The sequence below is a fragment of the Notamacropus eugenii genome, chromosome 5, assembly GCF_028372415.1.
Source record: "Notamacropus eugenii isolate mMacEug1 chromosome 5, mMacEug1.pri_v2, whole genome shotgun sequence".
NCBI lineage: Eukaryota > Metazoa > Chordata > Mammalia > Diprotodontia > Macropodidae > Notamacropus > Notamacropus eugenii.
Genome location: NC_092876.1, coordinates 115,223,157 through 115,240,782, shown reverse-complemented (window position 1 = coordinate 115,240,782; position 17,626 = coordinate 115,223,157). Strand labels below are relative to the sequence as shown.

The window sequence follows — 17,626 nt, the reverse complement described above, 5'->3', positions numbered from 1 at the left end:
TAAATTACTTGAACAAAAAATTTTAAAAGGAGAATTCATTAAAAAAATAAAAATCAAGGAAATTATTAGAAATTATTCTGCCCAATTATTTGCCAACAAAACTGAAAAATGAAAAGAATTAATATTTACAAAACTATGTAATACCCAGAAAAACAGAACAATAGAGAATTTAAACAATGACATCTCAGAAAAAGAAAATTTAACAAGCCGTAAATGAAGTCTAAAGGGGAAAAAACTAGTCAAATGGATCTATACAACATTTTTATCAAATATTAGAGCAATTAACTCTGTTATATAAACTTCTGGCCAAAATAGAAAAAGAAGGTATCTTACCAAACTCTTTCTAAAAGACAAATATGGTTATTATACCTAAGTAAAGAGAGATAAATCAGAGAAAGAAAACCATAATCCAATTTTTCTCATGAATATCTATGCAAAAATATTGAATAATATAGTAACAAGGAGGAAATAGTAACACATGGCAAAGATTTTACTTCATAGTCTGGTTGGATTTACACTAATTTATCTTCCTAGGAATTCAGAAGTTGCTTAATAGTAGGAAAACTATAAATATGGCAGACTACATTAATAACAAAAACCATAAGTCATATAATTATATCAATAAATGCAAAATTTGATAAATATGTACTACCCATTTATATTTAAATGCATAGGAATGAATGGACCTTTTTTTTTAATATGGTAAATATTCTATTAAACCCAAGAACTACCATTATCTGTAATTGAAAAACTCCAAGCCTTTTCTAATAAGAACAGGTCTAAATCAAGAATGCCCATTGTCACTATTATTATTAGATTCAGTTCTAGAAATGTTAGCTATTGCAGTAAAAATAAGTAAAAGAACTTGGAGGAATGCAAGCATAGGTAAGAAGGAAGCAAAATTATTGCATTTTGCAGATGATATGATAATTTATGTAAAGAACCCTAAAGATCCAACTAATTAATGTTTTATGTTGCTATATAAAATCATTTGAACCAATAACTTCAATAAAGTAGCAGGACATAAAATGAACTTGCAACAAATTTTAAGTCTTTCTGTATATTACCAACAAAACTCAGCAGGAAGAGATACTCAAACCAACAATAAACATTTATTAAGCACTTACTATCTGCCTGGCACAGTGCTAAGTGTTGAGGATACAAATACAAAAAAAAAAAAAGGAAAGAAGTCCCTGCCTTCAAGGAGCTTTATTCTAATAAGGAAAGATAATGCATAAATGGAAGGTGAAAAGCAGGGGTGAAAGGTGGAAGGGAAAGTCTTGGGGAGAATGATGGTAAATCCACATAGTGAAGAGTGGTCTCTTCTCCCAGTAGTAAAAGGTCCCAGATAAGCCAAACTTCACCCTGCAGACTGCCACCATGCTTCAGCTGCTTTTCCATTTGTCCCTGCTGTCCTCTTCTCACATCAGTAAATTCCTTCCAGAAGCTCTGATTTGAGGAAGGGTTTAGAAAAGACGTTTTATTATTCAAATTACGACAGCATGCCCCTATCTAGGTATCTTCTTCTCTCTTCTTCCCACCATATTTCAGCTCCCTTTTATGTATTGTCTCTGCCCACCCTCACCATAAGAATTTAAGTTCTTCCAGGGTGAAGGCTGTCTTTCTTTTTGCTTATTGTCTTATCCCCAGCATTTATCATAGTGCCTGGCATGTACTAAGCACTTAATAAATACTTATTGATGTGATTTGATTAGTGGGAGAAAGGGGCCACAGGAAGAGTAGGAAAAAGCAGCTGAGGCATAGAAGTGAAGCCCAGAAAATGAAGTGTGGTTAGTCTGGACCCTTCATCAAAAGGTTTTGGGAGGAACTTACAAAGGGGAGGGGGGTGCAATGACAGAAGGAAAGGGAGAGAGCGAGAGATTTCATTCAAAACAGCTGCAGAATATATAAAATATATTGGAGTCTAATTATATGGAAAATGTACAAAAATTATTTAAGTACAACTAGAAAATCCTTTAACAGAAATGAAGATAATCTAAATTGTTGGAAAGATATTAACTGCTACTGGTTGAGTTTGCTAATATAATTTTTAAAACAACAACACTATATAAATTAATTACTGATTCATTACCATATAAAATTACTAAAGTGTTTCTTTAAAGAATGACAAAACAATAACAGAATTCATATGTAAGAACAGAAGGTCAAGAATCTCAAGGGAAATGATTAAAGTGGGAAGGAAAGGAGCTCAGGAGTATCAGAATCATAGGATCACAGATTGAGACCCAAAAGAGACCTTAGAGGTGTTTGAGTTTGACACATTTCTTTTGGAGATTAGGAAACTGGGGCAGAGATTGGCTAAATGAATTATCTAGTAAATATTAAAGGCACTGTTTGAATCCTGAAATTCCTGCCTCCAGGTCTGGTTCCTTATCCACTCCACTATGCTGTCTGTTGAACTAGATATCAAACTATGCTACAAAGCAGCAATCATTCAGATTATTTGCTACTGGGGTACCAAGTTTTCTCCAAGCTTACTATCCAAGAGTTAGGCTTCCACATCTCCCCCAAAGGGTTCTAGAGGTACCCTTGAGTGATTGGGGTGTTCTTATCTAATGTTATCAGCTTGAGCCTTCATGAGCTATGTTCCCTCCACTGTTAGACACCCGTTACTAATGCCCCAGTTCCATTTAGCCATTTAACTAACATCAGTTAGCTTTTTCAAAGTGATATTGGCTGCAAAGATATGCCAAGAACAAAAGTACAAATATCATCCCACTTCCAATACCTCAGGAGCCTGGGGCAGCTAGGTGGTGCAGTGGATAGAGCACCAGGGCAGGAGTCAGGAGGACCTGAGTTCAAATCTCACCTCAGACACTTGACACTCACTAGCTGTGTGACCTTGGGCAAGTCACTTAACCCCAATTGCCTCATCCTAGGTCATCTCCAGTCATCCTGATGAATATCTGGTCACTAGATTCAGGTGGCTCTGGAGGAGAAGTGAGGCTGGTGACCTGCACAGCCCTCCCTCATTCAAAACAAAGTCAAGTGCAAGTCATGTCATCATATCTCTGATGGCATGGTCTCCTTTGGCAATGAAAGACAAACACACACTTCAGGAGCATATTCTCCCTAACACTACCTCAACTCTCAAGACAGCAGTTTTAGATTTAAGGCAGTTTCTATACAATATTGTTCTCGTCAAGTTCATATCCAAGTGCTGCCTGTGCTAGGTCCCAAAGGTCCCATCACTTCTTGGGGCATCTGGGCTGGGCTGAATACAGAATCTGACATGGACTCTCCTCCAAGATTCCCAGATTCATGGATCAATAATATGTCAAGCATGGAAGGGGAAATGGGCAGAGGTCTCTCCCCTTAGAGATGCCATCTAGCAAGAAGAAGTTAACCAAAGACAAGTCAAACGAAAAGAGGGACTGAGAGCTACGCAAGACTTTTAAAGGTCCCCCCCCCCCCTTTATTCTGCAACTGTAGCCAATCAAAGAGGGCTGCTGCCCATCACATGATTAGCAGTTATAGTTATAGAATGAGGCCCTCCAACTTCTTTCATTCAGGGAATTTCATCTTTGCTGTTGTGTACATGTGCCAGCCACTGGTTATGCTGGCTAAAAATTAGAAAAGATGATCAGTGGAAGAGATTAGATAAACAAGACCCAGAAACAATCAAACAGATTGTTTCATTACCCTCCAAAACGCCAACTATTGGAATAAGAATTAATTTCTGGACAAAAACTACTGGAAAAAAATTGCAAATGATTTTCCATAACCTTTGAACTAATTCACAGTTCCCCCAACAATGGAATATTAATTTATATTTTTGTAGCCCATCTAACTTTGAATAGTTCTGTCTTTTACCATCTTTGCCATTTGGAAAGGTATGAGATAAGTTGTTTAAGTTGTTTAAATTTAAGTTTTTCTTTTTATGAAATGATTAAGAACCTATTTTATACGGCTAAAGGTGTTTTCCAATACTTTTGAAAACTGCTGTTATCCTTTACTCACTTATCAATGGGCAATGACCTTGTAAATTGCATATTTGTATTGATTCCATATATATTTTGGATATCAGACTTTTTAATCAGCTATATGATGCAAATATCTCCCTACTTTTCGTTCTTATTCCACTTGCGTTGATTTTGTTTGTGCAAAATCTTCTTAATTTTACAAAATTGCAAATTTCTGCTTCATCTTTTATTGTGACCTCTATTCCTTGTTTAGCTAATAATCCCCTCTCTTCCCCCACTGCAGCCATAACATAAAATTTTTACCCCACCCCTCTAATTTCTTTTGGTTAGATCAATTATCCATACATAGCTAATTGTAGATTATGGTATGAGATGTTGGTGTAAATCTAATTTCTGTCAAACTTTTACACTGTTAGTTACCCTCTTCTCTTTGATATCCTCTCTAGATTTCCATGACACAATTCTATTTTGGTCTTCCTCCTACATAAATGACCAATCCTTAGTCTCCTTTGCTGGATCTTCATCTTGGTCACAGCTACTAACGATGGGTGTCCTTCCAGGCTCTGTCTTGGGCTCTCCTCTCTTCTCTCCATACTATTTCACTTAGTGATCTTATCAACTCCCATGAATTCAATTATTATCTCTATTCTGATGATTCCCAGATCTTTGTCCAGTCCTAACCTTTCTCCTGACCTTTAGTCTCACATCTCTAACATTTTGGATTAGATGTCCTGTAAACATCTTAAATATGTTCTTAACTTAACTCATTATCTTTCCCCTCAAAACTGCCACCTCTTCCAAATATCTCTATTGTCATGTACTACCATTTCCCCACTCACCCAGGCTCACAACCTAGGTGTCCTCTACTCCTCACTGTCACTCACTTTCCCCTCCCCCATATCTGATTAGACGCAAAGCACCATTGTTTCTACCTTTATTCCATCTTCCATGGAAACTTCCTTTCTTTCAGCACTGCCACCACCCTGGTCCAACCTCAGACTTGGCTTATTAGAATAACTTGCTTGTCAATGTCTCTACCTTGAGTTCGGGATATTCTAGTATGTCTTTCATTTTGCTGTCAAATTGATCATAGAGTACAGGTCCAACTACATCACACCCCCTCTTCAATAAACTCCCATTAGCTCCCTATCACCTCAGAATCAAATATAAAATCTCAGTTGAACTTCTTTTAAAGCCCTCCTTAATCTCTTCTCTTCCTACCTTTCCAATCTTGTTACATATTCCTCCTGTGTTCATATACTTTGATCTAGGGACACTGACCTTACTTGTTCCTTACAGAAGACACTCCATCTCTAGACTGCAGTTATTTTTACTCACTGTCCCCCACACCTGGACTGCTTTCCCTCTTATCTGCCTCCTGATTTCCCTGGCTTCCTTCAAGTCTCAGCTAATGTCCTACCTTCTACAAGAAGCCTTTCCCAATCCTCTTTAATCTTAATGCCTTCCCTCTGAGGTTATCTTCCAGTTTACCCTGCATATATCTTATTTCTATATCGTTGTTTACATGTTGTATTCCATAGTAGGCTGTGAGCTCCTTGAAAGCAGGAAGTAATAAAGCTTTTCTTTGTATCCTCAGTACTTACTCCAGTATCTCACATAGAATAAGTGCTCAGTAAATGCTTCTTGACTTGACATGGAAATGCCTTGTAGCGTTCCCAGAAATTTTCATCAGATAAGAAGTCCTTCCCCAGTGGTTCTTGGGTTTATTGAACCTTGTATTGCTGTGTCCAATTAATTCTAGATCTTGCCTAGAGTTTATCCCCCTAATGTACTTTTCTATTTTGCAACTAAAACCTAATAATTTTGATGATTATAACTATATGATATAGTTTGAGGTCTGGTTATAATATACCTCCTTCATTCATACTTTTAATTTCATGATTTCCCAAGTTTCTATACTTAAATTTAGCCTTTAATAGGAAGTGAACTCCATGAATTTCTAGATCTTTCATTTTTCTAAATAAATTTTATTTAATTCTATAAAATAACTCCTTCAAAGTTTGATTGTTAGAGTAATAAATCTAAGAATTAATTTAGGTTTTCTCATTTTTGTTATATTGGTATGTCTTCAATTAAGAATAATGAATATCTTTCTTATTTTAGTTTTCTTAATAACTGTAAAGAGTGATTTGAGTTTGTATTTGTATGTCTTAATAGGTTAACTCTTAGTTGATGCATCTGTTGTCATTTTGAATTATATTTCTCTTTCTATTGTTTCTGGGGTTTTTTATTTGAATTATATTTTGCTACCTTGCTAAAACTATTAATTGTGTTAATTTCTTTGCCAATTCTCTGGGGTTTTCTAAGCACACTATCATGTCATCTAGTAAAGGGGGCAATTTTTTCTCTTTTTGTAAGTGTGAATAACTTTAATTTTCTTTCTTATCCTATTGCTATAATGAGCATTTCTAGAACCATACTATATAGCAAAGGAGAAAAGAAGTATCCTTGCTTTACCTGTATATTTATTGAAAGAGATTTCAGTGTTTTACTTGTGAAGATAATCCTTATTTTTAGATATATCACGTTGATAATATTGATCAAGTGTTGTTCTCCACCTATGCTTTTTAGGATTTTTAACATAAATAAGTGCTCTATTTTGACAAAAGGTTTTTCTTTCTCTGCTAACATAATCGTAGTTTTTTGTTTTATAATTAATCATACAATATAGCAAGCATGCAACATATGAAATATTATAATATATTAATATGTCATATTAATATAATTAATAGTTATAATTAATGGTATTAATGTGTAATATCAGTTAATAATATATTATACAATAATATTGAACCATGTTTGTATATCTAATATAAATCTAACTTGGTCATAGTTAATATATTGCTAATAGCCTTTTTGCTAAGATTTTTAATATTTTTGCATCAATATTAATTAATGGAATTGGTCTATAGCTCTTTTTATTTACTCCTCCCTGGTTTGGATACAGAGACATATTGTCTCTTAAATGGAATATGATAGAGTACCTTTTAAATTCCTGAGAATATTTGTAACATAGGCATTACTTGAGAGTTGCTCAAACATGATAGATGAGGGCCAGTCTTGGAGTCAGAAAAAATCCTCAGCTTAAGTTCTGCCCCTAACATATATCAGTTGTGTGACCATGGACAAGTAATGTAATTTCTCAGTGCCCACAGGTGGTTTTCTAAGACTATAAGATAAATTGCTGATTTGCTTAGGTGGAAAGACTTTCCGACACCAACAAAAACACAAATACCAACCAACAATAATAGGAAAAGGTGCTGTTTTTTAAACATTTGATATAATTCATTTGCAAATCTATCTGGACCAGAGATATTTTTCTGTGGTAGTTCATTTATGGCCTGCATGTTTTCCATTTCCCAATTTGAGTTGCTTAAGCTTTCAATTTCTTATGTTGTTAATATGGGCATTTCACATTTTTTAAAGTAGTCATCTTTTTTTCTTTAAATGCTTAGTTTTGTTATGCTTACTTTTTCCTCTAATTGACCTCAGCAAAGAAAATCAATACTCTGTGGGAGAAAGAGTTACTTGTGCTCAAAATTGCATTTGAGATATTGAGAAAACACCCTTGAGAGAACTCATTATCATCCAGAGTTACCTCATAGGTACCTCATGGTCATCCATAGTTATGCAAAATATGCAGGAGAAAAGGTGCTGTATTTGGGATCAGAAAACCTGTGTTTGAATGCTGGTTCTGCTTAGGGGCTATAAGGCCTCGGGTCATCCCCTTCTCTTCCTATGGCCTGATTTTCCCAGGTTCGTGTCAGCTTTAAACCCTCTGTCCATCAGCGTAACTAACATCAGTTAAGTGCTATTTTTTTTTCACTTTTAGCAGATTTAACTTACACATCTCCTGAAGTTCAGGGAACTTCAACGAGATTTCAAACAAAGTTCTTCTTATTTAAAGCCCACTGCTCTTTTCACTACATCATGTCAGTCATGACATGACCTGATAACTAGAGCTCCATACTGTCAGCAAGATAGTGGTGGTGGTAGCACCCAGCTCAGTTTTTTTCAGTTTTCAGCAATCACCTAAATATGCACCACCCTTGGGTTGGGTTACCTCTCTTCTACCTTTCCCTACTCACTTTCTTGCCATTCATTGATAACATGCTTAGAGAATGCAAACAGTGCTAATATAGGCTTCAGCAAAGCATAAAGTAGGGTACATCTACTTCTAAAATTAATCATATCACTAATTCTAAAGACTAATAATGATCTATTTGGTTATTTAATGTTTTATATCATATATTTCTGTTCCTCTTCATTGGTGTAAACGATCATGAGCTCACCCTCTTTCTCTTTTTCTAATTCCATCTTCTTTCACTTTCTCTTTTACACATATACAACAGCCAAGGCGCAAATATTGAAATACTTCAAGAATCTCTAATTCTATCAGTGTGAATACAACCTCCATTAACTCAGATTACAATCCTTCTGTTACTTAGTGGATGATCTTTAGTTTCTATGACCAAAATATTCGTCATCTGGCAACCAACCAAGTGATGAGTCTTTAAAAAAATAGACATTTATTTAGTTCATGACTGGACCCTTTAACAAAATAGATATATTTTGTTGCAGTGAATCATAAGAATCCTCAGGCCATTACCAAATTAATCCTCTCTCCAAACAGTTAAGTAAAACAAAGCGTGATTATAACTAATAATATATGTAATTTTACATAATTGTAATTTCTGTTTGTTAATGGAAAGAAATAGTATTTTCTTTGTTTTCTCTTCTTTTCATTTTTGGAGATTGGGTCTCCAAATCTTGCCCAAGCTAGAAGTAGAGGGGCAACTTATGGGCTGAATGGAACTACTCATTAGTACATTAGCTTCAATCTGTTTTGTTTCAGACCTGAGCCAAAGTGCCCAGGGCAGCCAATGGCCCCCTGTTCTCAGAAACTTGTGGTATTGGTGCCATGTTTGGTGTGGACATCATATGATGGTCTTAACACAGTGAAGCTCAGAACTCCTGAACTCAGGTAATCCAGCATTCTTAGCCTCCCCAGCATTAGGTGTGTACTATCATGCCTAGCCCTTCTTTATATGTTAATACCAGTGTCACCTAATTTTTTTTCTATGAGTTTGATAACTATTGAAAATTATCTTCATTTACATAGTTGTATTAATTGCATCACTAGACTCTTTTCCAGCTTGTCAGGACCTGCTAAAGCTTGTGCTCCACTAGCATAGCCTTCAAGAACCCAAGGTCATCTCCATAGTCAGTGTAGGACTTTTTTGGAAGAGAGGGAAAGAGAAAAAGGAAATAATATGTTAATATTTCCAAGGAAGAGCAATTAGAAGTTTCAATACTTAAGTTCCATTTGCACTGCTTTTGTTAACTTTAATTATACTATTAACTTGAACTAAACTTTTCTGACTACAGAGTCATTACTGCCTACCAGTACAAGAGAGAAGCAACATAGTAAAACAGAATGGGCATTGACTGAGGAGTTAGCAGATCTAGGCCCTAGTCCAAGCTCTACCACAGCAAATGTGGTCCCACATTAATAAATTATCAAGGCATAAATTCTTAGCATAACCAAAAAATATCTGGACTAGAGCTGTGACTTTTGTTTTTGTTTTTGAGGGGCTTTTTTTGTTTCGTTTTTTGGTGCAGTGAATTCCAAGCGAAGAAATTCCATTTAGAAATGCAGATTAGCACCTGTTCCACTATTTATAATCCTAGAGTTGCATGGGGACCTTAAGGAGTCAAAAGATTTTCCCAGGGTCTCACAGCCAGTATATATCGGAGTCAGATCTTGAACCCAGGTCTTTTCTGATTCCAAGGCCAACTCTAGCCACTGCTTCAGGATATCTCTCAAACAATAACTTATCCTTCACAACTGAAATGTAAACAGAATTCTGAATCATAAATTTACTTATTATTCTCACTAGTAGACATTAGCTATAGTTGTTTAGTTATATAGATATAGATATAGATAAATCATATACTTGACCAAGATTATTAATACCCTTTTCAAAAGTATGCATGCAGTGCATCTTATATAGAGCTCTTCATTTGCCTTTGCAACATGCCTATGAATTTCATTAGCCACAAGTGTTTTTATTTCCCTCCAAAAATGAAGAAAATAGGCCCTACAGAGGTGAGACGATGTACCTAGATTATACAATTTGTGATCTAATCCAGGAATAGAGCTCAGACCTCCAGACTCCAGATTCGGTGCTTTTTTCCATTACACTATACTGCTCCATCTTTGACATGTTTGGGAACCGCCTACTAAGCAAGTCCTGACCTGAAATAACTGATTATGCAAAGAAGGCGTCCAGGTTTGAATGAGGCTGAGGCACCTTGTTCCTTCCCTTGTTTTGTTAGAGCACTGCAGTTAAAACAGCGTCTTTCTGCGTACCCTCTCTTTAAAGTCTGCTTTTGTAAATGGAATGGTTTTGACCTGGTTAGAGTTTGCTCAGTAATACACAATCAGAAGACTTCTTTGTCCTAGAGCCAATGTCATGCTTAGCTCACTTTAAACACAGAAAACATTGTGATTCTGCCCCTAGCAATTCGACTTTGTGATTATTTGGACATAGCTGCTTTACTTTTTCACTTCTCTTAAAGAAATCATTTACAAAGCAAATGAATGATGTAGACAAAATTTCTGCAGTGTGACTTTAAGAGCACAAACTTTTAAGCCCCATTTAAGCATTTTAGTAGCATTTGTTTACATATAATTGGTATGAATACTGCAAATAATTGTAATCTGTTCTTTAAGCAAATTATTTAAGTACCTCTCCCAGTCTATACCACCTTAGCTAAGCTCAAGGTGGTTGGTGTACATAAAAGCATAGCATTTAGAGCTAGGAGTTTTAGAAGGTCTTTGGCATTTTATGGATGTAAAAAACCCAGGGAGCTCCCTCTAGTTGATGAGTAATTTATTCAACTCAGTAATCAATTTATTTAAAATCTACCACATACAAGACATTGAGACTCCAAAGCCAAAAACAAAAACCAGAGCTTGCCCTGAAAGAGTTTATATTCCAGCAGAGGTTATAATGTGTACAAATAAATAAATTCAAGGCATCTTGATGAAGAAGAAATCACTAATAATTGAGGGGATGAAGAAAGATTTTTTGTAGTAGATGGTGCCTAAGCTGAGGCTTGAGGAAAGCTAAGAATTACAAGACATAAGTATTAAAGGAACACACACCAGGCATTTAGGAAAAGGCCTGTTCAAAGACATGGAAGTGGGAAATGGGAAGTCAAGTTCAGGAAATAGCACAAAGTACAGTTTAATCAGAACATAGAATGTGTTATAGTTCAGTCATTTTCAGTCTTGTCCTACTCTTCATGACCTCAATTGGCAAAGATACTGGAATGATTTGCCATTTCCTTCTCCAATATATTTTACAGATGAGGAAACTGAGTCAAGCAGGGTTAAGTGACTAGCTCACAGCCATACAACTAGTAAGTATCTGAGGCCAGATTTAAACTGAGGAAGATGAGTGTTCCTGACTCCTGGCTGTGCACTGTGCCACCTACCTGCCCCACAGAGTATGTAAAGTGGCATAATAGGAAATGTCTGTGATGGGGTTGGGGGAATTACTAAACTGTGGAAGGTTTTAAATGCTAGCCTGAGTAATTTTTATATTAAATCTAGATAGAGGTGAAGATTTTGGAGAAAGGGAGTGACATGGTTAGATCTATGCTTTAGGAAGGGCTATTGTGTGGAGGATGCATCGGAAAGCTGAAAGCCTGGAATTAAGGAGACCTGAGTTCAAATGTGGACTCTGATACTTACTAGCTGTGTGACCCTGGGCAAGTCATTTAACTTCTGTCTGTTTCAGTTTTCTCATCTGAAAAATAGGTATAATAGTAGTGCCTGGCTCCCAGGGTTGTTGTGAGGATAAAATGAGAAAATATTTGTAATGTTCTTTACTCACCTTAAGGCACAATGTAAATGCCGTTAGTTATCATTATTATATATCCCTTTGTCTTTGAGGCCTTTCCTGCTTCCTTCAATCACAGCTAATCTCTTTTCCTTCTGACCTAATATTTTAAAAATGTAAATAACGGCATTTGTGACCAATACTGTCAGTGCGTGGGGAAAGACCAGTAGTTTGGAGGTGGAAACTCCCTCCCTCTTTCCTTGATGAAGGACTATCTTTCAGTTCACTCATCCCCAGGGACTGTTTTCTTTTCACTTCCCCAACCAGTGGCCTTTTTGGGCACTATCATTGCCAGCCAGCAATTGAAAAGTGATATTAAGCTTCACTGAACTTTGTCTGTTTGCATCTGGGGCTTCTTATCCGCACTCACATCAGGAAGCATCTAGACCCAAGGGTTTCTCTCTTTCTCCCTGTAATGTACTATATTCTCCAGTAACTATATGGCTGGCACTCCTAGCTGGGTATACTGACACATAAAGTTGCCATCTCCTGGAAGGTCCTTCCTCTCTCCCCCCATCTTACTTCTGGCATTCAAAGAAGCAGAGTTGGTGAAGATTGGAAAAGCCATCTGGATTTTAGTTCTTTATCACAAAAATACTGTGGAAACAGGTAAAACAACACCATTGACTAAAATCAGTTTTAAAAGATACAATTGAAGTCTTCAGCGGCTAAAAGGAGGGAAGATCAGTCTCTCCAGCCTTATGAAGAACAGTAGAGTTTGCACCTGACATGGTTCATATTTGCACCGTCCTCACTGCCCAGCCTGAGGACCTCCTGGAGTTGCTTCACAACCTCCCATCTGCTCTCCACGTGGCTCACTTTTTTCTCTTCTCTGCTTGCTTCTTTGTGTCTTACTTGCCTAATTTGCCTTCTGCTTGAGGCACTTTGGGTAATTTGTCCTCAAAACAAGTCAGAAACCCTCTCAGAGTTTAGGGAATACTGGGAAGAAAACTATTTGACCCATAGAAAAGGCCATCTCTACTACTGCTTTTTGCTCTGTGTCCAAGTCTTGGCATAGCTACAAAAGGTGGGTTACACAAAATCCATAAACATCTGAAATGACAGAATTAATAGCAAGCAATATCTTGACAGACTAGAATGTCATGGCAATTCTCAGAAAATGACATTTAAGATGTGAAAGGAAAAAGAGAGGAGGGGAACAAGCATTTATTAAGTACCTACTATGTTCCATCCACTGTGCTAAGCTATTTACAGATATTATCTCATTTCATCCTCACAACAACCCTGTGAGAGGCTATTATCCCAATTTTACATATGAAGAAACTGAGGCAAAGGTTAAAGTGACTTGCCCAAGGTCACACAATTAGAATATATCTGAGGTTGATTTTAAACTCAGGTCTTTCTGATTCCATACAAAGTGCATATACTACAAAATTATTATATTTGGGTTTAAAAATCAGCTGTGTTATATAAAGATAAAGTTTTATTTTAAAAAATAAATTACAAAAGGCAGTGTGGAATAGTGGATAGAAACCTGGGCTTTGAGTTAGAAATTTCAGATCCTACCTCTGGACTCTGATACTTACTAGCTGTGTGACCCTGGGCAAGTCATTTAACCTGTTAGAGCCCTGGAAAACTCATTAAGATTTAAAGGGGCAGAGACCTTGCTGACTCTAGACCTGGTGTGCTATCCATTTTACCACCTACTTACAGTTTGACATAGTAGCCAAAAAAGCTAATATAATAATATAATAAAATATAATATGTAAAATATAATCTTAGGATTTCGTTGTTAGAAATGTAATTACCAAGATAAAGAAAGTGGATCATTCTGCTCTATTCCACCTTAGCCAGACAACATCTGGAGTATCATGTTTAATTCAGAGTATTACATTTGAGGAAGGATGCAGACAAATTGAAGCAATGAAGCTGAAGGAAGAAGGGGTATTCCATTTGTTAAAGAGAAAACCTCAGGGGAATATACTAATAGCTGTTTTCAGGTACTTTCAGGACTATCATGTCAGCTTGACCCCAGAGGGCATGCAGGAACAGTGGAAGAAAGATGCCTAGAAGATGAAGTGTAGAAGAATTTACTAACAACTGAAACTCTGGAAATATGAAATAGTCCATCTCAGGAAGTATTGAGTTACCTATTACTAGCAGTTTTTAATAAGATGATTCTTTGTCATTTGCATATGCTCCATTTATCCAATCTTTGCCAAATTTTGTTGTTTCTACCTTCACACTATGTCTCCTAAGGGAGGTCCCCTTCTCTCCACTCACACTGATACCACCTTGGTTCAGGCCCTCATCACCTCACACCTGGACTGTGGCAATAGCCTTCTGATTGGTCTCCCTGCCTCAAGTCTCTCCTCCCACTCTAATCCATCCTCCACTCAGCTGACAAAGTCATCGTCCTGAAAAACAGGTCTGACTATGTCACTACCTACTCTTGTCAACTCTAGTGGTTCCCTTTTATCTCCAGGATTAAAGAAATATAAAATCCTCTGTTTGGTTTTTAAAGCCCTTCACAACCTGGTCCCTTCCTACCTTTCTAGTCTCCTTATACTTTCGGTCAAGTCTCCCACTGCATCTGGTGTCAGTCTTCTTGACCTACATCTCTCCACTGGACTCTGATGACTGGAGGAGAGAGTGAGGCTGATGACTTCGCACAACCCTGCCTCCCTTGAATCCAATGCACTTGCAAGTCAAGACATCCTCCCCCTGACATCATTGGTCCTCTTCCAGAATGAAGGACAAACGGTGACAAACAATCCTACACATTACTTCCCCTCCTGATTCAACTATGCTAGCCCAGGTGCAGTTCCTAGAACAGGATGCTCATCTCCACACTCCATATCTTTGAACTTCCTGTCTCCCAAGCCTGGAATGCTCTCCTCCTCCACCTCTATGGCTTCTTTCAAAGTTCAGCCCAAGTATCACCTCCTGCAAAAAGCCTTTTCAGTCTTGGTTTACCCGTCCAGTGTCACTCCTACTCACCCAGGGCCTTCTTCTAAGATTATTTTCCATTTCTATAATTTTGTGGGAAGAGCACCTGCTTTTATGTTATGTGCTCCCTGGGGCAGAGATCATGTTTTTGTCTTTCTTTGTATCCCCTCCCACCCCCTCCACCCCCGCACTTATCACAGTACCTGGCACACCAGTACTACTTGCTTAATAAATGCTTATTGATTGTTGACTGCCTGGCTAATGTTGTAAAAGGAATGGTTGGTAAGGTACAAGTCAGATTAAATGGCCTGTGAAATCCTCTCTGTGATTCTATGAACTGAGTTTTTTTACTAAATCCCACCAGATCTTTGAATTTAGAACTAAGAGGGACCTTGGAGGCTATCTAGTCCAATGCCCTCACTCTACAAATAAGGAGACTAATCTTGGAGAGGTTAAGTGACTTTCCCAAAGTCTCACACAAAATAAATAAGTAGCAAAACTAGAATCTGAAAAGAGGTGCTGCAATGTTTATATTTCTAAACAAGATGGAGCCTCCTGGAATCTTTACTCTCCCTGTAGGTGATGCCCATTCCCCATACACACACACATATATATATATATATAGATATATATATACAGCATAACCATGCCATAACATCTGAGAGTAGTGAATAGACAGCATCTTGTAGCCTGATTTCTTTTAGCTTGATTTGGCCTAATTTCCCTAAGCCCTGTTCCTGTGGGCCTGAGCTACTTTGTATGTCTCATGTACATGAATTAGAAACCATTAATGACCTAGTGCTCTGCTATTTTACTTGACCTGAATTCAGGTTTAGACACTGTTGCTGTGAAATCTCAGTGCCTAAAGTTAATTTGGAATTTGTTCTCACTAAAAAGAAAACAACAACTAAACTCTGTATTATTATTAGAAAAGCCCTGACATTTAATTGGATTTTTTTCAACAATTCCCAAAATACTATAAAAAGTCTGACCAATGAGACACTTGAGGAGTCTGCTCAGGGACATCACCCAGGGCCAAATATGGGAAAAGCCAAGCAGTGTATAGAAAACAAACAAATGAGTCAGTGTTGAGTAAACTATTCCTTGGCTCAAATGCACAAAAACTTAGCAAAGGAGTGTCTCTGTGAAACGCTTTTTGCTAATATTCATGGTAAAGTGAAAAAAATATTGCCCCAGGAGTCTTGAGACCAGTGTTCAAATGTCATCCCTGACACTGAAAAGCACTATAATTTGAGGGGAGTGGACTATAGAATCTCTAAAGTCTCTTCCATAGTCTATAAAATTTGACATCTCCAAGCTTACATTTCCTTAACTAGGTATTCTCTAATATCCCTTTCAACTTAGACATAGTAGGGTTCTAAAATCTCAAGAAATGTCACCTGATTTGAACAGACATCTAACCTTTGGTCAGCAATAGTAAGATTGAATGTGTCATTAATGTGTTCGTTGTTGGAGACCTGGGTATACACAAGCTTTGAGTTTTTGTTTAACTATTGTTTACTGAACAGCTATTCTCTGCATAGATGGTGCTAAATGTGATTCTCTGCCTAGATGGCGCCGAATATGGGTGGACACATAAGTATTTAAGCTTCCCTGCTTAGCTGAGGATTGACCCTTAAGCCAATGAAGGTGAATTTTAAAACTTTGTGATAATTATTAGGTTTGTTGTTGCTGAGTCGTTTCAGTCAATCAAGTCTTGAGTTAGTAGCTTCTTGTTATAGTGGTTTCAGTTAGGTTTCACTACCCATGATCCTATTTGGAGTTTTCTTGGCAAAGATTCTGGAGTGGTTTACCATTTCCTTCTCCAGCTCATTTTTACAGATGAGGAAACTGAGGCAAACAGAGTTAAGTGACTTGTCCAGGGTCATGCAGCTAGGAAGTGTCTGAGGCCAGATTTCAACTCATTTCCTCCTGACTTTTGAAGCTCTATCCACTGTGCCACCTAGCTGCTCTAGTTAGGCTTGGGAAGATGCTCTAATGAGAACTTTGGACTTATAGAGAGGAAGTATGAGGTTTAGTAATTCTCTTTCTACTAACTACCTGTATGTCCTTGGGTAATTTCCTTTCTCTGAGCCTCAATTTCCTTCTCTGTGCAATGGGAAGGAGGTGTCAAACTTGATGATTTCTACAGATCCTTTCAAATTTTCATAGGCTTCTTGATTCCATTAACAAAAAGCTCCTGCTCCACCTCTGGGCATTTTCATGAACTATCCCCCATGCCTGGAATCCTCTTCCTCCTCATTTCTGTATCTTGGCTTCCCTGATTTCTGATGAATCCCAGCTAAAATCTTCCATTCTCCAGGAAACCTTTGTGAATCCCCCTTAATTCTAATGCTTCCAATCTGTCAATTATAGCCAATTTATCCTGTATACTACATAGTTTGTACATAGTTTTTTTTGCATCTTGTCTCCCCCATTAAACTGAGAACTCCTTGAGAGCAGACTATATTTTGTCTTTTTTTCAGCATCTCCTGGGCTTAGTACAGTACCAAGAACTGACTATGATAGTCATTAAAAGGGAAGTGTTCTGATTGAATCATTCAGTGAACCAGAGTATAAACTAAGTGTGAACAAGGTCTAGATAGCTCTAATTGGTAGGAAGTTTTTCCTTATATCGGCCTAAATCTCCCTTTCTTCCATTGCTCCTAATTCTGTTCTTTGAGATCTAGAATGCTGGTTCAGGTCACTGAATCTCTCTCTCTCTGTTCAACTTCCTCTTCTAATAAAAAAGTATTTGACTTGATGAGACCTATTTCATCTTTCAAACTGTGAAATATTTGAAGACAGTTTTTATATCTCCCTTAAATCTTCTCTAGTAAA

The 17,626-nt window shown here is 37.2% G+C and overlaps 1 long non-coding RNA gene across 1 annotated transcript; it reads right to left on the bottom strand.

The window, feature by feature from the left end:
- Positions 1-1,096: 1,096 nt before the first annotated feature.
- On the bottom strand, positions 1,097-14,924 carry LOC140505065 (uncharacterized). Its single transcript, XR_011967339.1, has 2 exons — positions 14,837-14,924; positions 1,097-1,449 (listed from the first exon to the last, which is right to left on the bottom strand). It is a non-coding gene; the product is annotated as an uncharacterized lncRNA (long non-coding RNA).
- Between the last annotated feature and the right edge of the window lie 2,702 nt (positions 14,925-17,626).